The sequence below is a fragment of the Anolis carolinensis genome, chromosome 2 (genome assembly GCF_035594765.1).
Source record: "Anolis carolinensis isolate JA03-04 chromosome 2, rAnoCar3.1.pri, whole genome shotgun sequence".
NCBI lineage: Eukaryota > Metazoa > Chordata > Lepidosauria > Squamata > Dactyloidae > Anolis > Anolis carolinensis.
In genome coordinates, this window is record NC_085842.1 from 219673702 (window position 1) to 219696440 (window position 22739).

The 22739-nt window shown below is 41.0% G+C and overlaps 1 long non-coding RNA gene across 1 annotated transcript; it reads left to right on the forward strand.

The window, feature by feature from the left end:
- Positions 1 to 2057: 2057 nt before the first annotated feature.
- On the forward strand, positions 2058 to 22675 carry LOC134292304 (uncharacterized). Its single transcript, XR_001730586.2, has 3 exons — positions 2058 to 3652; positions 10107 to 10208; positions 21595 to 22675. It is a non-coding gene; the product is annotated as an uncharacterized LOC134292304 (long non-coding RNA).
- Positions 22676 to 22739: the final 64 nt, after the last annotated feature.

Here is a 22739-nt window from a genome sequence, read left to right on the forward strand (position 1 = left end):
GTGGGCCCATAGCAAAGTTTTCAGTTTCTTTCTGAAGGTCAGGAGGGAGGGAGCGGATCTAATTTCACTGGGAAGGGAGTTCCACAGCGGAGAAGCCACCACTGAGAAGGCCCTGTCTCTTGTCTCAGCCAGTCACGCCTATGAAGGGGGCAGGACCAAGAGCAGAGGATCTTAACCTCCGTGGTGGTTCATAGAGGGAGATACGTTCAGACAACTAAACTGAGGCTTTTCTCCTGGTATACATATTCAGATGCTTGATCACAATCATGGGATTTCAGATGGATTTTTCCCCCAGGATTCTGCAATGGTGATGAAGGAAAGCATACAAAATATGTCAGCTCTGAACAGCCTGTTTTCCGAATTCGTTACTTCTTCTATAGCCTATTTTCTACTGTCATTGCCTAAGGTAGCATAGTTACACTAATATAGTACACCAACAGAATTCTAGCTTTGGTGGGGTTGCCTTTGAAGACTGTTCAAAAGCTTCAAGTGGTCCAATGGGCCGCAGCCAGATTTCTCAATGGAGTAGTGTAAAGGGAGCATACAACCTTACTGTTGCACCAGCTCCACTGGCTGCCAGTCTGCTACCAAGCACAATTCAAAGTGCTGGCTTTAGCCTATAAAGCCCTAAACAGTTCTGGCCTAGCTCATCTGTCCGAACATATCTCCCTCTATGAACCATCTGGGAGGTTAAGATCTTGGGGGGCCCTTGCGTCCTTAACACAGCGTTTTGGTGACGATGCGCAGCTGCGGAAAGGGGTGACTGGCTGGTTGAGGACTCAAGCAGCAGAGTTTTGTGGGAAAGGAGTTGCCAAGCTCATTCATCGCTATGATAAGTGCCTAGATCTGAATGGTGACTATGTTGAGAAGTGGTATTTGGGTGTGGCTTTCAACTGCATATGGTAAATGTTTTCTCCTATACTTTGTTCATTTTAAATTCCAAAACGTAATCTACTTTCTGGATAACCCTCGTACTAGCTGTGCCTGGCCATGCGTTGCTGTGGCTTATGGGAATCATTTGTTGACCAGGTGGAATAACAGTGAATAGCCATGCAGCTTCAAAGCCTGGACGTTTTCTTCTTATGCAAATCCTTGTTTGGTGAGCTGGAATACAATGGAATAGGCTTGCTGCTTGGAAGGCTGGGTACTTGCATTCTAGGGGAATGGTTTTTGGCCAATTTGAATTGCACTGAATAGCCTCGCTGCTTCAAAGCCTGGCCGCTTTCTATATAGGAGCATCTTTCCTTGGGCAGGTTAAATGGGACGGAATAGCCTCGTGGCTTCAAAGCCTGAAGGTTTTCTATCTAGGGGAAATCTTGGTTGACCAGGTTGAACAGCACTGAATAGACTTGCTGCTTGCAAGCCTGGCTGCTTTCTACCTTGTGGAATTCTTGATTGGCCAGGTTGAATAGCAATGAATAGTATCAGTGCAGCAAGTATGAATGTTGCAATTAGTCACCTTGATTAACATTGAACAGGGAGGTGTTAGCTGGCCCTGGTTGTTTCCTTTCTGGAATTCCCTTGTTTTCAGAGTATTTCTCTTTATTTACGGTCTCAATTTTAGATATTATATTGTTCTGTATTATTATACCACAGCAATCATTATGTATTATTTTTATAATATTATATTATCTTCTTAGAACTGGATTATATGAGGCCCCTTCTACACAGCTATATAAAATCCACACTGAACTGGATGATATGGCAGTGTGGACTTAAGATAATCCAGTTCAAAGCAGATACAGTGAATTATCCTGCCTTGGCATTCTGGATTATATAGGTGTATGGTAGGGCCTTGAGTCTACACTGCCATATAATCCAGTTCAAATCAGATCATCTGTATTTCATAGATAGTGTGGAAGAGGCCTAACTGAACCCTGGCTATCCCTTGGCCGAGGGGGTTGCTAGGAGATGAAGTGGGCGGAGCCTACCCTTCTAACTGGCAGCAAGGGGAAAAAACAGTTCTTCCTCTTCCTCTAATTTGGACTTTATTTTTTTAGATTTTTTTGTTTGAAAGACATATTTTGGATTATTATATCTGTTGTGGCCAAATTTGGTGTGATTTGGTTCAGTGGTTTTGTTGTTTACTCCATAAAAAAACACACATTTCATATACTTGCATTTTCTTGCCAAGGTTTGTTCAGAATGAATGATCTTTCCTCAGACACTGAAAGAATGTGACTTGCCCAAGGTCACCTAGTGGGTTTCCATGGTTGAGTGGGCATTTGAACCCTTGTCTTTGACATTGCCATCAAGACTTGAAGTCCAACACTCAAACAATTGCAGGCAGTCCCTAAGTGATGGACAAGATAGATTTATTCGGTAGATATCTTTTAAAGTTGAATTTGTATGTAAGTCGAAACAGGTACATTTTCTAAGTTTCTTAACACTTTTAAAACAGTTCCCTGATGAAGCACCATGGACGACAGGTGGAAGTCTGTCTGTGTTGTTTGATGGTGTGGAGATCACCGCTGCCACCAAGTTGTGGAGATGTCAGGCAGAGAGGAATTTTTTTTCTCTTATGCTTTTATTCTTTCTTATTCTTTTTCATATTAGATGGTAGCGTTACTTAGTTTTGAATATAGGTGACAGAGACTTGGATATTGAAGAACAAAAACAAATTTATTTCGGGCACAGAGCTTAGTGGTTACAGTAACTTCTTTAAAGGCACTTAGATAATGGTTGCTAAGTTATTAACTGATCACTTTGGATCTAACTGGGATTGCTTTCCCTTCCTACTCAGACTCTACAAATAAACCTAAACAAGTCACCTAACTTGCTTAATTTAACACCACTAGAGATCTGAGTTCCCCTGGTTTCCCTAACCTGGAACCAGTGTCTTCCCTGTGACTAAAATCACAGACTAAACTAAAAATAAGTCACCACTTATTTTCAAATTGACTCAAAATGACCAATCATTTGAGCCACCCTGATCCTCAACCAGAATCAGTCTCTCGGTACCACATAAGGGCACCGACTCTAAAACTAACCTTCCCTGTGGTTTACTGACCACAGACTAAACTGTTTTTTTTAAAACATTCCCTCCTTTTTCTTCAAACGGCGGTTGGCTCCGCCCTCGTTACTATGGCAACCTGCCTCAGAATGCTGAGCTGGTTACCATTCCCCACGCACTGGTGACTAATACTTACCCTTTTAAACCTAGTTAAACCTGACTTCCAAAACGAAATTAAACATGACATCTATAAATCAAATAAAAACACACTTCTTTACAGATGGGTTCTGTTTTGTTTAGTTAGGGAACTACTGTATTTCAGAAATGTTAAGAAATGGAGGCGGGATTGCATGTGATGAGGTTCTTAGTTTCATAATCAAACAGCTCGGTCCCAAACTCAGAACTCACCAATTCTGAACTGAAATGGAGATTAACATGTGCTTTTATTTCTAGCAGGTTCTTTCAGCACATTTTTTAAGGCTGGCATAATGGTAGCCTGCAGTATTTATGGTGGTTCTGTTTATAGAAACGGCCCCTGAACACTCCCTTTGGCAGATGCCCTTTGAAATTGTCACCATTTGGACTCCTGTTGGATGAGATCCCTGGCACAGCGGTCTCTGCTCCTTGTGCTTTTTTGTGTGTGGCGTGTGAGGCAGCAATGACTGTTGATTGCAGGCTTTCAGAGGTTGAGAATTTATGGTGAGAAAAATACCTTCTGTTCAAGTGAATCTTTGCTTTATCTGCGGCGGGTTTTTGTGCCTTTTATGCCACTTCAGCTAAATCAGAGGTAGGAGGGCAGGTGGAAAAGGACATCTGAGAGCTTCTCAGAAAATGCACAATACACCTTCCAATCGCATTTATATAACAGCAATGGGAGCTTTCTCTTTCACATTTCAAATGCTGACATTTAGGAAAAAGTGTAGGGAGAGCGGGGAGGCAGGGGAGGGAATAATGTATTAACTGAAGCATGTCCAGGCATTGGAAATGTTACGAATTTGGACCAAAACAGGTTAGGTTGGCTAGAGCACTGCTTCTTAAACTGTGGGTCTCGACCTCAAATAAGGCCCCCTTAGCTCAGTATTAGGGTTTCGTAAAATTTGGCAACAGTAAAAGGTTTCTGAGTGCCACCCATTTACATTATCTGTTAACAGCAAAATGCAGTGTTTTACCATGGTGTCTGCAGAAAATACTCATAAAAAGGCAAATCGGCCTGTTTAACAAGTCTGCCTAATGCTGATTTCATATAAGTATATGTTTGATTTTCATACTTATTTAATATACAGTAGTCTCACTTATCCAACATTCGCTTATCCAACATTCTGGATTATCCAATGCATTTTTGTAGTCAGTGTTTTCAATACATTGTGATATTTTGGTGCTAAATTTGTAAATACAGTAATTACTACATAGCATTACTGCATATAGAACTACTTTTTCTATCAAATTTGTTGTATAACATGATGTTTTGGTGCTTAATTTGTAAAATCATAACCTAATTTGATGTTTAATAGGCTTCTCCTTAATCTCTCCTTGTTATCCAACATATTCGCTTATCCAACGTTCTGCCGGCCCGTTTACATTGGATAAGTGAGACTCTACTGTACCTATATACCTAACCCAGGGCCATGTAAAATTTTCTTTGAAAAAGCAGTTGCAAGTAGAAAAAGTGCAAGAAGCTCTGGGCTAAAGGATTCTGGAAGATGTGGCAATATTTTCAATCTCTGAACATCATCCATCTGTACCTTCCTAATCCTTACTAATAGGAATTACTTATTTGTGTGTAGTTTTTGGAGTGCCACTCATTGTTTATTTTGTAGCACGTTAAACCGCTGAACTACTGAACTTGCTGTCCGTAGTTTGCCGGTTTGAATCTAGGAAGCGGGATGAGCTTCTGCTGTTAGCCTCAGTTTCTGCCATCCTAGCAGTTTGAAAACATGCAAATGTGAGTAGATCAATAGGTACCGCTCCGGCGGTAAGGTAACGGCACTCCATGCAGTGATGCTGGCCACATGACCTTGGAGGTGTCTACAGGAAACACCGGCTCTTCAGCTTAGAAATGGAGATGAGCACCAAACCCCAGAGTTGGACACGACTAGACTTAAGGGGAAAAACCTTTACATTTACCTTAAAGTTTTGTGCTTGACCAGATTTAAAAAAAAAAAAATTATTAAAAAATCAGCTTTGGGGCATTTGCCCTTGACTTGCTTGCTTTACCGCATTTTCTACAAAAAAACTGAAATTTAAAAAAATCAACAGTGTGGCAATTGCTCTTGGCTTGTTAACATGATATGAACAAACCTGGAAACAACAAGACTTAATGTCAGGGGAAAACCTTATCTTTACCTATCAGAAAGAGGTTCTTGTTAGTGGAATGCCTATGAGCCCCCGATGGAACAATGGGTTAAACCCTTGTGCCACAGGTTGATGGTTCGAATCTGGGGAGTGGGGTGAGCTCCCATCTGTCAGCCCTAGCTTCCCATGTGGGGATATGAGAGAAGCCTCCCACAGGATGGTAAACATCTGGGTATCCCCTGGGCAATGTTTTTGAAGACGGGCAATTCTCTCATACCAGAAGTGACTTGTAGTTTCTCAAGTTGTTCCTGACACAAAAAAGTGGAATGCCTGGCATTATTGCCCTTAGCTTTTCAACAACTGTTTTTACTCAAACGTCTTCTCAAACTGAAAGGTTTAAGGAAGGTTCAGTTTTTAATGGTATTTTAAAATGGCTTTTAAAATCTTTTTAAAGCATACACTATAAACACATGCTAATTGTAATATTCCCAAAGCGCTCTCATTTTGATACGGCCACTATTTTAGAATCCCAAATGTGTATCTCGAGAGAGCTAGCTAATTGAAACAAAATTATCAACCCAACTCATTTGCGATTCCAACCTCATTTGGAACTGCATCTCGAGCAGAAAACAGAATATCATTTGCCATATGGCTTTCCCTGAACCATCTAAGCAGGCTTGCACTTAGGTGTAGTTTGCTATTACTGTTATGTGCCTTCAAATAAACTCTGACTTATAAAGACCTTATCTGAGGGTAAGATTGATTCTGAGAAAGACTGCCGTTGTTTTCATAGAATCATAGAGTTGGAAGAGACCTAGTGGCCATCCAGTCCAACCCCCTGCTGAGAAGCAGGAAAATCACATCCAGCCTCTGCTTAAAAGCCTCCGAAGAAGGAGCTCCACCACACTCCGCAGCAGAGAGTTCCACTGCTGAACAACTGTCACAGTTAGGAAGTCCTTCCTAATGTTTAGGTGGAATCTTCTTTCCTGTAGTTTGAAGCCATTGGAGGCTGAGGAAGGGTGACTTCTCAAAGATCAGTCACCCTGTGGGTTTCTCTGGCAGAGAGCTGATTCTGGTCTCCTAGTCCAGCACTTGAACCACAACACCACACATAATTTAGGATGTGAAACTTTCTTTGCCTTGATTTTTCTAATTCACCTATATTTGTCCTATTCTTGTTCATTTCGGGTTGCAAGACTCCTTCTTTTCCCCAGATTGCCATTCAAGCACATTTTTAACAGTTTTTTTTTTAAAGTTGCATATTTACGGAATCAACTCATTTTCCCCCTTGACTAAGGCATGTCAACCCTACTTCATGTTTTTTTAGCTGTTCACAATTAAGACTGTGTGTATTTTGTGTGTGTGTGTGTATAGCATGACCCCCATATATACAGAACTTGTATCTGAGATTTCATTTATTTGTACCTGGAGCCCCCGGTAGTACAATGGGTTAAACTGCTGAACTTGCTGACTCAAAATGTGGTGGTTCGAATCTGGGAAGTGGAATGAGCTCCCGCTGTTAGCCCCAGCTTCTGCCAATTTAGCAGTTCAAAAACATGCAAATATGAGTAGATCAATAGGTATTGTTCTGGTGGGAGGGTAACGGCGCTCCATGCAGTCATGCTTGCCACATGACCTTGGGTGTTCATTTCAACAAGGAACAATATACAGTAGAGTCTCACTTATCCAACACTCACTTATCCAATGTTCTGGATTATCCAACACATTTTTGTAGTCAATGTTTTCAAAACATCGTGATATTTTGGTGCTAATTTTGTAAATACAGTAATTACTACATAGCATTACTGAGTATTGAACTACTTTTTCTGTCAACTTTGTTGTATAACATGATGTTTTGGTGCTTAATTTGTAAAATCATAACTTAATTTGATGTTGAATAGGCGTTTCCTTAATCCCTCCTTATTATCCAACATATTCGCTTATCCAACGTTCTGCCAGCCCGTTTATGTTGGATAAGTTAGACTCTACTGTATTATGATATCCTACTTATTGACAGAAAGTTCTAGCTATGTTTATTCTTGGAAGTTTATTTGAGATTCCTCAACTTTCAAATAAGTAAAATCTCAGACGCGGTCCCCATGAATTCTCTTTGCTGACAATTTTGATGTTTTCATTCAAATATTTGACTGACAATATGGAATTTATCACATGAAGGAGCCAAACTGGCATTGAAGCCATGTGCATCCCATTGCATATTTGCCTCTTCCCCATGATTAACCTATCCACCACTATTGATGGGAAACACTGGTTAATAGCTGCAAATTGTGCCACATTTCCATCACCTGCCTGGTGTGATGGGGCCATTTCACTTCTTTGCTGGAATGCTAAAGGTTATTTCTATGTACATAGAAAAGAATTACATCTGTGTGCAAAAGAAGAAAGGCAAATCAAAAGAGCAAGTGTCCCATTAGCAGATGCAAAAATGTGTTAACAAATTGCTTTGCGGGTTCATCCACAGATGCTGCAGGTGTGCTTTGAACTACTGCTTTGGATAATGTTGACATTAACGTGTCTTTCTGAATCACTTTCTCCTCTAGCAAGCAGGTAGGCATCCTCAGAGGTAGAAGACAGGTTAGAAGGAAAGACTGGCAATAAATGTGGTGCCCAACTTACAGAGGTTGCTGTTCAGGGTGGGAGAGGAGCTACGGCTGACACCATGCCTGGGCTGTAAGGTAAAGGTAAAGGTTTTCCCCTGGCATTAAGTCTAGTCGTGTCCGACTCTGAGGGTTGGTGCTCATCTCCATTTCTAAGCCGAAGAGCCAGCATTGTCCGTAAACTCCTCCAAGGCCATGTGGCCGGCATGTCTGCATGGAGTGCCATTACCTTCCTGCCAGATTGGTACCTATTGATCTACTCACATTTGCATGTTTTCGAACTGCTAGGTTGGCAGAAACTGGGCCTAACAGCCGGAACTCACCCCATTCCCTGGACTTGAACCGCCAACCTTTGAAGTTGTCAGCGTGGGGGTCAGGGTGTGTGCTGGGTGGGTTTCTTCAAGCTCCATCGATCATCTTCTCCAGCACCCTGATGAATTGGTTGCAATCATCTGCCACACCAATTCCTGTTCAATGTCAGACTCAAACACATCAGTAGTCTGAAGTCCAAACATTTATTCAATATCTATAATACATATTTACAAAGCATAGCAAAAGCTATCGCTCTGAGCTGGCATTTCTCTTTACAGCCTCTTGCCTCGACAAGCACCAGCTCAACACACTCAGAGATAAGAAAACACATTCCTCAGTACAAAGGAAGTTCCCACCCTCCAAAGGCCTGATAGGTCAACAGCAGTCATAATAGGTTGTCAGTCAAAACTAGCTTGCTGTTAACTGTTTCATTACTGAAACACACACTCTTGCAAAACAGCAGAAACACTTGATTTACATTTCATACACATACAACCATAATCTAACAAAAGTCAGCAAGTTCTGCAGCTCAATGTTTTAATCTGCTGCGCCACTGGGGGTTGTCTCTTATTCCCAGGGGTCCAGGAAGGAACGTTTAGCTGCCAATCAGTTAGTCTGAACCTGATGTGAGTTTATTGGCTGGCGGGTTCCCACCTTGTACTGAGTGACCCGAATTGGAAGAATTGCAGAGAACAGAGTACTATCTGGAGGGCTATGGACTGAGCATTTATGAGTAGGGGTCTAGTCATTCTCAAATGCTTGTTGGAACATCCAGGTTTTCAGATCCCTACGAAAGGCGGACAGTGAAGGAGTTTGCCTAATCTCCCTGGGGAGGATGTTCCAAAGTCAGGGAAGGCACCACCGAGAAGGCCCACTCCCTCGTCCCCACCAGCTGTGCTTCTGACTGTGGTGGGAGTGAGAGGAGGGCCTTCCCAGTGAGTCTTACAGCCAGTGCCGTTTCATATGGGGAGATGCGGTCATGAAGATAGGCAGGGCCCAAACCATTTAGGGCTTTGTAGGTCATAACCTGCATCTTGAATTTGGACTGGAAACTTATCGGCAGCCAGTGAAGCTGCTTTAATAGGGGAGTCGTGCGCTCCGGGTAATTAGCTCCAGTTAGAAGCCTGACATTTTTCTCATGTCACGTACCGTAAGTATAATTAGTCAGGCAGTTGAATCTTACCTCAGCAGTGGCGGTGAGATCGCATCCTCTGATGGTAACATGCCAATTTAGGGGAACAGGAACAGCAGTATGCTACACTAGGTCTGTCCTCCAACAGAGGAGATTAGCTGGGAGATTCAGAAGAAACAGTTAGGTGACTGCCATTGTTGTCCTCCAGCAGCTGCCACCTGAGTTGGTTTTTCGCCCCGGTAGCGAAGTGTGCTAAAGCACTGAGCTGCTGAACTTGCAGACTGAAAGGTCCCAGGTTCAAATCTCGGGAGCGGAGTGAGAGCCCGCTGTTGCTCCAGCTTCTGCCAACCTAGCAGTTGGAAAAAATGCCAATGTGAGTAGATCAATAGGTACCACTCCGGCGGGAAGGTAACAGTGCTTCATGCAGTCATGCTGGCCACATGACCTTGGAGGTGTCTATGGACAATGCCAGCTCTTCGGCTTAGAAATGGAGATGAGCACCAACTCCCAGAGTCAGACATGACTGGACTTAACGTCAGGGGAAACCTTTAACTTTACCTTAATGATAAAATCAGTCGTCTTCAAACCTCTTCCAACCTTGTCTATTTTTTCGTATTAATCACAGAGAAATTTGAACAGGTTTTTCAAAACCCCTTCTCTTGAGGCTGCACCAAGAAAGATGCCCAGGTTGGGGTTTTAATTGGTTGTCACTTTTAGGTCACTTGAAGTAGATCTATTGATCTATCGGTGATTTATTTCTCCCAAATGGTCTGAGTGCAATTTTCACTTCGACTTTCTACAGTTGGAGGTTTATCTTCATACGGCACATACCCACAACCGATTCACACCAGTTTTGTGAAAGAAGCAGGAAACAATGGCCCAGGATTCCACTCCCAAAGAGATGGTATGCTATCTCTGGTTGTCTGACTATACCTCCCTCTATGTAAGTTGTGCATGTTTGTGTCCTGCCCCAATTGTTTGTGTGGTTGGTCTGAGGATTCCAGTGGTTGAAATAATGGGAGATGCCTGGAAAAAAAACCCAATAAAACTGTATTGTTATTAAGACTAACTATATGATATATGAACTGTTGAATTACCCAGAATTCTTTCTTGGGAGAGATGTTACAAATGAAAAAGGGAAAGACTTATTTGCAGAAGTGAATATGGAGAAGGTAGATCTGCCTGTTTTTGACATTTTAATGTTTCTAGGAGAAAGCGTGGCCAAATCTTCCATTTTAGAGAGTGGAGAGTGAGCAAGGGTGAGGGGTTTGAAGGATGAATTTGCATAATCGGATTAACCGGGGATTATCCAATGGCTGCTAAACAGCCTCCATGTGCTTGAGCTAAAAATCTTTACTATTCATAGCTCTCACCATGCTGGAGAGAGACTGCACCTGCAGTGATGCCAGGCCCTTCAAGAAGGGATGGGGGGCAGATCCAAAAGGCAGAGAAGGTGGCCATCGGGAGTCAGACTATTTTGTGTGTACACAACATCAATTAATGGATGTGTTTGGCTTATCCTTAAGGATAACACAATAAAGGCTTGGGCAAGTTTAAATGATTGGGGAGAATGCACTATGTTGTGATACTCTTGAGAGTTAGGCCTGGTTCAGACATTTATTCAGCTGGTGACTGGTTTAGCTCTCATCCCTTACCACTCATACCGTGTTTCCCCGAAAATAAGACAGTGTCTTATATTATTTTTTGCTCCCAAAGATGTGCTAGGTCTTATTTTCAGGGGATGTCTTATTTTTCCATGAAGAAGAATTCACATTTATCGTTGAACAAAAAAAAAGAGAACATTTATTATATACTGTACAGTGGTTTTCATCACAAACCAACATAACCAAACCAGACAAACTGTGACTCCTGTCAAGAATTTCTTATTACAGTAGAGTCTCACTTATCCAACGTAAATGGGCCGGCAGAACGTTGGATAAGCGAATATGTTGGATAATAAGGAGAGACTAAGGAAAAGCCTATTAAACATTAAATTAGGTTATGATTTTACAAATTAAGCACCAAAACATCATGTTATACAACAAATTTGACAGAAAAAGTAGTTCAATACACAGTAATGCTATGTAGTAATTACTGTATTTACGAATTTAGCACCAAAATATCATGATGTATTGAAAACATTGACTACAAAAATGCGTTGGATAATCCAGAACGTTGGATAAGCGAGTGTTGGATAAGTGAGATTCTACTGTATTACCATTATTTCCATGTACAACTCTTATGTACATTTACCAATCCTTTATGCTCTGGTGTTTTGTTTGGCAGGCGCCGGGCATGCTTCCAAACAAAAACTTTGCTAGGTCTTACTTTCGGGGGAGGCCTTATTTTTAGCAATTCAGCAAAACCTCTGCTAGGTCTTATTTTTTGTGGATGTCTTATTTTCGGGGAAACAGGGTATAAAATAATACATGACATAAGGATTTCATTGGGAGTCTACTAAGGCTAAATACATGTCCAACATTTTCTGACTTCCTCTTTTTTGAGGTTGGTAGAACTGAAAAATTAGGGATGAGTTTACAATGATTCTGCATGACTCTAGTGGCAGCCAAACGCACCTAGCCAAACCTGCTGCGTTGGCATCAACATTGAGACTACATCAGCCTTGCTGGACCATCAACGTGTCATCTGTGTTGGTGCCATTACTCAACTCCAGCCATTGAATTCCATGAGAACACCTAGATCATTACCTGTCACATCTGTGATGTCATAACAGATCACAGCAAAGGGGTATCTCGAGCCCCTCCTTCTTGTTGGTCATGTGAGTGACCCATTCTGACATCACAGAACATGACCGTGACAACCATGTGATCACATGGAGCTTCATAGCCCATGGAGAGCAGCAGAAGTGACATGGGGACAATCCGTCCACTTCCCCTGCAACGATCAGTACAGGGAAAGGGTGATGGTTCAGTGTACACTTGGACAGGGAAGTGGCTGAATTGAACCCAATCCAGCTATCCAGACTGCCACAAATTCTTTTTTTCTTTAAAAAAAATAACTTATCTTCTTTACTCATAAACATCTTGTATTCATTTATCATACAGGCACATTTCTCATTGAAGTTCAGTTACAGATAGGATGTAGTTCTCTGTGTAGAGTACACAGGATATCATACCAATAGTCCATAGTCTTTACATATAGTTGTACTCAGAAGTCCACAAGTCATACTTCTCTATTGAAGTTTGTAAACTGCAACATGCATCCACCTCCACTGAGGTTGTTTTTTAATTTTTTAAAATTAGTTTTCTCAAAATACATCCATACATCAATACCTTCAATACTCTTATATTTCACTCTTAATTCATAACATCAACTATATAAATATATTCAGTAGAGTCTCACTAATCCAAGCCTCGCTTATCCAAGCCTCTGGATAATCCAAGCCATTTTTGTAGTCAATGTTTTGAATATATCATGATATTTTGCTGCTAAATTCGTAAATACAGTAATTACATCATAACATTACTGTGTATTGAACTACCTTTTCTGTCCAATTTGTTGTATAACAGGATGTTTTGGTGCTTAATTTGTAAAATCATAACCTAATTTGATGTTTAATAGGCTTTTCCTTAATCCCTCCTTATTATCCAAGTTATTCGCTTATCCAAGCCTCTGCCGGCCCGTTTAGCTTGGATAAGTGAGACTCTACTGTATATCTTGTATGCTGTTTCTTTTCACCTCTGTGCTCCCCCCCCCCCCCCCCGAGCCACTTCAATTTACATTTTTTTTCCAAAATACCATTTCTTCTTGTGGAGGTAATTTCCCATCTACTTCTTTTAAACCCTTCTCAATAAATTTTTCCCAAACCCCATCAAAGTCATTTTCCTTCCATACCCCTTTCCTAACTCTTAATCTACATGTTAACTTACCGTTTATTGCTAATTTCCATAGTTCTTTATACCATTCTTCTATTTGTATGTTTATTTTTCCTTTCCAGTTCCTTGCTATCAACAGCCTTGCTGCAGTTAACATATTATTTATTGCATCCTTCTTTTTTTTCTTCAAATTCTTGACATTATATAATGGCAACAATGCAATACTTGCACTTTTTCCTATCTCCTTATCCATTATAGCTTCTATTTCTCTAAATACCTTCCCACAAAATACATTTACATATTTACATTGCCACCATATATGTATATATGTACCCACCTCCACTGCCACAAATTCTTGGAATCCAGAATTTCCAGCCTAAAGGGAGGCAAAGTCAGGTTAAAACAAGAAAACCCGTAATACTCACTCAGTAGAAGTTCTTGTACATCATGCTGACAGTGAGTGCTAGATTTAAAGTTAGTCCTCTTTTTTCTTGTTCATGTTGACTAGGCATGGATAAACTCAGGCCCGTGAGCTGACATATGGCTCCCTTTTTAAAGTTTGCCCATGCCTGATGTAGGCTCACCCCAAACAGTAATTTTTCTAGGCCGCCTGCAGGCAAATATTGAGGATCAAGGAAAGACTTGTGTCCATTTTACCACACAGTGTCTGTCATTCCCAGACACGAGCCAAAGTTATGGGTTGGGTTTTCTTTTTTTGGGCATCCTGAGGCAAATACTAATTTCCCATACCTTTGAGATGTGATTATGTTCATCTGCATAACTCTCAACTGTCTCATTTTGGCAGGACAACCCTAATTAATTCTCTGTTGTCCTACTTTTTTAGCTTATTTAAAAATAACACAACTAGCACACCAGCCTTGATAGCTGAAGCTTTAAATATACGGATCGTGTCTAACTGAATAGTAGCAAATTACTTAACAAAAGGCATCCAGTTTCTCTGCAATACTACATGTACATGCAGGGATGGAGAGAAAAAATGTTTTGTAAGCCATCCCGAGTCCCTTCAAGGAGATGGGGCGGGGTATAAATAAAGATGTTGTTGTTAAAATGAATAAAAGTGTGTGGGTATGGAGGATGTAGTTGGAAATATGTAATCTAATTGCTTCCCTTATTGTCACTACCTTGACAGCCCACAAAAGAGGAAATCTATGGAAGGAAGGGAGAAAGAGTAGTACAGTTGCCCCTTCATATTTGTGTTTTTGACATCTGCAGTATTGATAATTCACTGTATTGATTAAAATATTCTTTCTAGGAATCTCTATGTTCTCCAGTGTGATTCTATGGTCAACTTCCTCCAGTCACGCTGGAGGACTGAGAGAGAACTCCTTTCTAGGAATCTCCAGGTCCTCCATTGTGTTTCTATGGTCAGCATCCAGAAGAATTCAATCATAGGACCTTATCCCATATAAGTTTCCTCCAGTTTTCTATCCATTTTTACAAGCTGGAAAATCAAGTGTCTCATGGAGGCCATCCCATGATGCATGGCCATTTCTGGTGACTGCCATGGGAATCCATTTTGCCAGTGTGCGAAAATGGAGAGAAGACTTCATTTTCAAGAAAGAGGGTGGAAGTGGAGAGATGATGGGGAAAGGATGTGGAATGGCTGACCATCCCCCAAGACGGACCTTGGCAGGGTAAAAGGAGTCCCTACTCTTCCAAACACTTTCCCCCACTTCTCTCTAGCCTGTGGTGCAACATCCATAGAGTCATGCTGGCTGTTATTAGGCATGCAATTCTTGCATGTCCTTCTTTTTCTCTCCTCATTCATTCCCTAACTTCCAGGAAATAGAAAATTATTATATTTGGTTATAATTTGGTTACAGGGTTGCATGCTCCTGTGAGGCCAAATGTTATGCATTGCTACTGGTAGGGTTTCCCATGTCAGACAGGCTTTTGCTGAAGAGCCAGACTAAATATGCCAAACAGCTACAGGGCACCAACAGTAGAGTGAGATGTGTGACACTGATGGAAGATCTCTCAGAGAAAACGGCAATAGCATCATAGCTAATTCTTGTTAGTACTGCTCAGAAGGAGGCATGGTAAACCTCATTTGAAGAGATTTTATCACCAAAACGCTATGAGGAGATGCTCCAAAATGAAACAAGAGATAGTGCCAGAAGATGAAGCTCCAAGACTGGATAGCACTGGGAAGAACTACAAGTACCACCATGGCTAATGATGCAACTGGATGCAAACTGAAAGGATATTCAGCTGTTGATATGCTCAGAGGAGAATGGAAAGTCCAAAGTACCACAATGCATATTATAGAAACATGGAATTCGAGAAGCATGAATTAGGGAATGCTGTGGTTGCTGTCTTCAAGTATTTTCCGATTCATAACAACCCTAAGACAAAAATATCATCAGGGTTTTTGGTCAATATTTATTCACACAGGGGAGGGGGGTTTGCAAAGCTAATATCAAAAAGACTCTAGATAAAACCCATTAATATAGTCATAATACTCCAACTAGAGAGATCAAAGTAGAAGACATTGAAAGATTCTGTGCTGAAGTCCAGGAGGAAATTGATCACAACCAAAACAGGGTTTCTTGTTTGTCATAGGTTATTGGAATGCCAAAGTAGGAATCGGAACAGAATCAAAGATCGTTGGAAAATTTGGCCTGCATGCTGCAAGTGCCTGTTTTGCCCAGGTAATAATAATGATAATAAAACTTTATTTATACCCCGCCACCATCTCCCCAACGGGGACTCGGGGCGGCTTACATGGGGCCATGCCCAGAACAATACAATATAACAAAATATAAAAGAACAACACATCATAACACATGGGCAAAATATGGGCCATGCCAGGCTTCCAACCAGTGCCCCACTGGCTTACTTCATGAAGTTGGGTCTGTTGTCTGTATGTTCAAAGGGCAGCCCCAACTTCAGGAGTGGGGATTGTGGCATAAACTCACGCATTATCAAAATTACGTGTGTAAAACTCGCAAAAGTAGAGGAATGACTCTAGTCCTATATGGATTTAAAAGGCAAGGAAATAAATGTATCCATGTGTGCAATAGAGGTGATTTGTTAATCTTTTTACTCCAGGGGTGGGAGCGATGTAGCTGTTTTCTAGATGCTCTTGAGATACGACTCATAACATTCTTTATCCTTGTCTATGATAACTTGGGTTGCTGGAGGGTGTAACCCAATAACATCTGGAGTGCCACATAAGTTCCAGTCCTGCCTTATTCATCATCTGAAGCCATGATACAGTTGAAATTGGCATCTGTGTACAGTCATGCAATCCTACATGTTGTGACTGTATAGAAGCAGAATCTGAGTGATTTCAATCAAAGAAACACACAAAGGGAAGTCACAAAAGAAAAAGCAAGTACCGTATATACTCGAGTATAAGCCAACCCGAATATAAGCCGAGGCACCTAATTTTACCACAAAAAAACTGGGAAAACATTGACTCCAGTATAAGCCGAGGGTGGGTAAATTTCAGAAATAAAAATAGATACCAATAAAATGACATTAATTGAAGCATCAGTAGGTTAAATGTTTTTGAATATTTACATAAAGCTCAAATTTAAGATAAGACTGTCCAAATCTGATCAAACCATTATTCTCATCTTCTTCAATGTAAATGTGCTTATGTATTCTTTTAATAATAATAGAGTAAAATAATACATGTAATAATAATAATAATAATAATAACAATAATAATAATAATTACAGGAAAATAATACATGTCATAACAAATAGAGTAAAATAATAAATGCAATAATAATAATAAGATCAGAGTGAAATAATAAATAATACAGTAAAATAAATGTAATAGTAGCAACAATAATAGAGAAAAATAATAAATGTAATACCAATAATAATAGAGAAAAATAATAAATGTACCATATATTTTCTAGTATAAGCTGACCCAAATATAAGCCAACCAGGACCCTCACCTGAGTATAAGCCGAGGGGGGCTTTTTCAGTCTTAAAAAAAGGGCTGAAAAACTAGGCTTATACACGAGTATAATTAAATGTAGGAGCAATTTTCACTGTTGGACGTCATAACAAAGAAAGATCAGGATGATGCTGACCCCAAATTGTGGGGAATACTTTCTCAGATGAATTGTGTTTGCTTGAAACTGTGGATATAACCAAATGAAATTAAATTAACTGACACCTGGTAGCAGTTTACTGTAAAATTGCTCTGGAAGATCTAGATATTCCTAGAGTTATTCTGAAGGATAAAAATCATATAATTGTTTGGTGTACCTAGTAAATTCCTAGAGACTATTTTTTTACCCAGGCTTGAGTAAGCATAACCATGCATAAGGTTTTCACAGTTCCCAATCTTTTTTTGACCAGGGACAACTTGACCAGGGATCACTTTGGCCAGGGACCACTCTCCAGCATTAGTACCAAAAGGGGTACGAAGCAGTTTTTTAAGTCAACTTTTGATTCAGGATGGTTATTTGGGGAACTGATTCAGAAAATTGCATTGGATAGACCACATCAGCTCTAGTTTCTGATACAAAACATATGCCATCTAGTAGTCACCATCTGCTTGTCCACAGAAAACCATACTTAATGATCTAGTGCTGATGTGGTCTATCCAATGCAATTTTCTGAATCAGCACCCCAAATAACCCCAGGAACAGACCTAATAATGAAGACATCAAGGCGTCCCCACTTCTAGGCGCTGAATGAAACAGGCCTACCTCTAAGCCTACCTCTAAGCTTGCATGCAATATATTAGTCTTTGCACAGAGCTACAAATTGACTGGAAATCCAACATAGTGATAGAAATAGTTCAATCCTATACATGTCTACTAAAAATGGGTCCTGCTGATTTGGTGCTGCTAACCTCAATGAATGATCCCAGGATTGCAATCAAAATGTTTCAAAGCTGTAAAGTATCTGTTGAACAGTGCCTTCAAATTACATTGTTGTGTGATTGGATTCCTTTCATTGGCATCAGAAGAAGACGTGGATTTGCTATAAAATTAAGAGGAAGACCATGTGCATGGCTTTACACTCTTGAGAAAAAGGCAAGATTGATGACTGATGATGATAATGTAATAATGGTAATAATAAAAATAATCAGAGTAATAGTAACAGCAGCAAGAAGAAGAAGAAGAAGACATATCCAAAGAGTGGTTGATACCCCTTCCTTTTTCTCCTTTCTCTCCTCTCTGTATAAGACCTCTGAGCAAATCCTCTCTCCCATATTAGATATTCCTGGCTAGAATATCTCCCTGTTTCAGGCTGGTGGATAAATAATGATCTGGAGGAGGTGACGCGGTGGAGGTGATTTTGGCAACCTTCCAATGTAAATTATATGGAAATGAGGCTTCTGCAGAGGCCAAAGGCCCCATTCAAATTGGGTGGGGAGGATTTAGTTAACATAACACTTCTGCTAAATGAAGCAGTTGACACGGTTTTCAGAGGGGAAGGGCCGGCTGCATTAATTTACCATGAGAAAGGGACCAGTCTCCAATTTAGTCTTGCAGGGGAAGGAACTTGCAATTACAAGAATGTGTGTGTGTGTGTTTTCCCCAAACCACTGCAATTTTGAGTGTTGACACTCTAAGCTGTTTTAGAAATTACACAAGATTGGTTCAATAGTCTGGATAAATTAGATTTCCTGATTTCCTACTATATATTTTTTTATTCAGGGGCAAGCAGACTGTCACGGGGGTCCCAATTCAAAATGTATTTATTTATCGTATCAGAAGCGAACCAAGGGTACAGGTGTAATGTATTTAAAAACACAGAGTTAAAAACTTGGCATTGTACTAAATGTCCTTTGACCAGTAGCTGGCCACTCGGAGTGCCTCTGGTGTTGCTATAAGAAGGTCCTTCATTGTGCATGTGGCAGGGCTCAGATTGTAGGTAGTTTGTGGTTTGCTCTTCTCCACGCTTGTATGTTGTGGACTCCACTTTATGGCCCTATTTCTTGAGGTTGGCTCTGCATCTTGTGGTGTCAGAGGACAGTCTGTTCAGCGTCTTCCAAGTTGCCCAGTCTTTTGTGTGCCCAGGAGGGAGTCTCTCATTCGATATTAGCCATGGCTTGAGGTTCCAGGTTTTAGCCTGCCACTTTTGAACTCTCGCTTGCTGAGGTGTTCCTGCAAGTATCTCTGTAGATCTTAGAAAACTATTTTTTGATTTAAGACGTTGGCATGCTGGCTGATATTCGAACAGGGAATGGGCTGGCAATGTCACTGCCTTGGTCCTTTCATTATTGGCTGCTACTTCCCGGCAGATGTCAGGTGGTGCAACACCGGCTAAACAGTATAATTTACCCAGTGGTGTAGGGCGTAGACATCTTGTGATAATGTGGCATGTCTCATCAAGAGCCACATCCACTGTTTTAACATGGTGAGATGTGTTCCACACTGGGCATGCGTACTCAGCAGCAGAGTAGCAAAACACAAGGGCAGATATCTTCATTGTATCTGGTTGTGATCCCCAAGTTGTGTCAGTCAGCTTCCGTTTGATGTTGTTTCTAGCACCCACTTTTTGCCTCTTATAGGTCAGAACACAGTACAGGGTGACTCCCAAGTATTTTGGTGTGCTGCAGTGCTCCAGTGGGATTCCTTCCCAGGTAATCCTCAGGGCTTGAAATGCTTGTCTGTTCTTAAGGTGAAAAGCACACGTTTGTATTTTAGATAGATTAGGAATCAGCTGATTTTCTCTGTAATAGGCAGTAAGAGCACCTAAAGCTTCAGAGAGCTTCTGTTCAACCATTTCAAAGCTCCCTGCTTGGGCGGTGATGGCAAGATCCTCAGCATAGATGACACTCTCTTTCTCTTCTGGCAGTGGTTGATCATTTTTGTAAATGTTAAACATCGATGGAGCAAGCACACTCCCATGGGGCAGCCTGTCCTTCTGTTTTTGCAATCTGCTTCTCTGGTCCTGGAATTCAACAGAAAAGTTGCTGTTATGCAGCAACTTTCTATGAAGTGGATGAAGTGGTAGTCCTACAATTCAAGATGAACAAACCAGAAAGTAGTATCTATAGGAATGTTAAAGGGCCATTCTTATTAATAGAAGTAAAACTGATTTAATACTTCTTTTTATAATTGTCCTATTGCAATTTCTTCAGAGAAGCACAGTTCTTCTTAATGTGAGACTGGAAAACAAAAAAATGGTTTCTGTTGAACAAGCTGTAAAAGGAAGATCCTTTTAAGAAGAGACGAGGAAGCTTGAAATGGCTTGCGCTATTTCCAAGAACACACAAAAATAATCTCTTTTGTTGGTCCATGTGTGCAGTGGCACATTTTGAAATGTTTGAGCCTATGATGACAGTTCCTGTGGTCACAAGTCCAAAAATGCCACCAGCTGATTTTAACCATTCTATTTATTCCAAAGAATAGCAATACACAACATAATATTCAAATGATTAGGATTGACTAACATTCATAGTGTGATCCAGTTTGGTGTAGGGCAGAGCTTTCCAAACATTTCATGTTGCTGAAACACTTTTTAAACATGCATCGTTTTGTGACACAGTAATTCAAACTGGAGGTTAAACCAACTCCTTGTAAGAGAGACACATAGATAAACTGTAATAACGAAACATGTTGGAACACAACATGCCTCATTAAAACCTTTCATTTATATGTTTTAAGATACATGATTTATTGGTTATTTCGCATAGGACCTCATTCCATGAGTGGGGACAAAATGGGGGAAAGTGGAGGAAACCCTCTTGCTCAATTCTCTCCCATCGAGGTCGATCTTCTGGGATGACCAGCTGTTTCCCTGTTGAGGTCTGTGTTTCCTTTGCTTTCTTCCATTTGGAGTCAGGTAACATCCAACTCCTCAAAACACATTCTGGGTTCCATTGACATGCACTGTGATGGCTTTACATCATGTGATGGCCTCTGTGGGACTCTATTTCTGAAGCGCATTAAAATGGAGCCCAGAATGCATGGGATGTGGGCCATAGACTGGGAGGTTTCTTGTTACATTCATATAACACACTGTATGGGCAACCGTCTGAAGACCTTTTGTTATTTTGAGGAGATAGTGTTCTGAGGCACTTCATCACATAACTAAATTCCACAGAGTTCTACACTTAAAAACTGGTATTCCAATGCGTTCACTACATTTGTTTTAGTTAAAGTGCAGTTTTTGAGTCTTTTAAACGTGGAGGGCAGCATTTCCCCCCCAATGTATCAGGAAGAGGTGAGGAAATGGATTTTTCTCAAAACTCCAGATGTTTTGCCAAATTTTGAATGAAGTAGCGCTCGTTGCTCTCAGGTTAGGATCACCCAATTTGTGGGAGGAGAAATTGGGAGAGGAGTCAAAATAAACCTTTTTGGGCAATTTCCTTTTGCTCCCCAAGCAGGAAGGTTTGGTGGTAAGCTACCTCATAATGCTTCTACTTTGCAAAAAAAAAAAAAAAATTAAAATAGCCTTTTAGGGTATCTTTATTCTTTCCTTCCATGATTTGCCTGTGTCTTGTGTTGGCAGGGCCAGTGCTGTTGCCGTTCCAAATGGGTTTCTCTTCCATCCCTTTTCTCTCTCCCCCTCCCTGCTGTTGGGAATTGTGGGAGTTGCAGTCCAAAACACCACCAGAACCTCTGCTGCTGCCGTTCCAAATGGGTTTCCCTGTGATGACTCATGGGCCATGTAGTCCCGTTCCTAGCGCTGTTGAGACAGATGAAGAGGAAAACTTGTTTTTTCCACCGTTTCAGCCAGAATTGAAACTTTCCCAGCCAGAATTGGAGCCCTTGCACCTGCAGGAGGTTTGCCTTCCAGAAATCTGCCAAACAAGCCCTGAGTCAGAATCTCCCCCATTTTCTCGCCGTAGTTATTATCAACAACAAAAAGGAGTTCAACAGGCTAATCGCAGAAGCCTGAGAATCGCAGCCAGGCATTCAGCTGATTAAGACTGCTTTCATGAGAACCTTTAGGGAGTCATGCATCTGGACACAGAGATTGACTTTCGGTTCTGGTTCCCCAGAGAAGTGATCTTTGGTGGGAAAACGAGACCCTATTTAGGTTCCTTGCCCCGTAGGAATCTTGCGGAGTCAATTCGTCAGCAACTGGAGTAGGTTGTGTGTGGACAGCGCTACTCCCGCTTCCAAGCCTTCGTTCCAGTTTCCAAGCCTTCGTTCCCGTTTCCAGCCTTGTTTTGCTCCACGGACCTTGCCTTGCTTCCTAGGACTCAGCCTTGCTTTCCAGGACCTTGCCAAGTATTTACCACGGATTTTGTCCCTGTTCCTCGTTCCTTGTTGCCTTGAATCAGGCTTTGTGTACCAAGAATCAAGCTATTTCCTCGCCTTGCCTAAGTTTCATGGACTAAAGGACCTTGTCATCTCCCCTCACTTTGCTTGGCAAAGTGAGTGTTTCGGTTACTGGATTACAACTTTGGACCTTACTATTTCATATTGGACATTGTTTTCCTGGACTATATTTGACCTTTCCTGAAAGGTCATCTTCTGAACTATATTCTACACTTATTTTTATTGCCTTTACTTATTTCCTTAATAAAGATATTAGATAGATTCTGGCCTCTGTGTATGGTTATTGGTGCTCTGCAGCCTGGGTCGTGACATTCCCTCCCATCCCTTTTTTCTCTGTCCTTCTTTGCTGTTGGGAATTGTGGGAGTTGA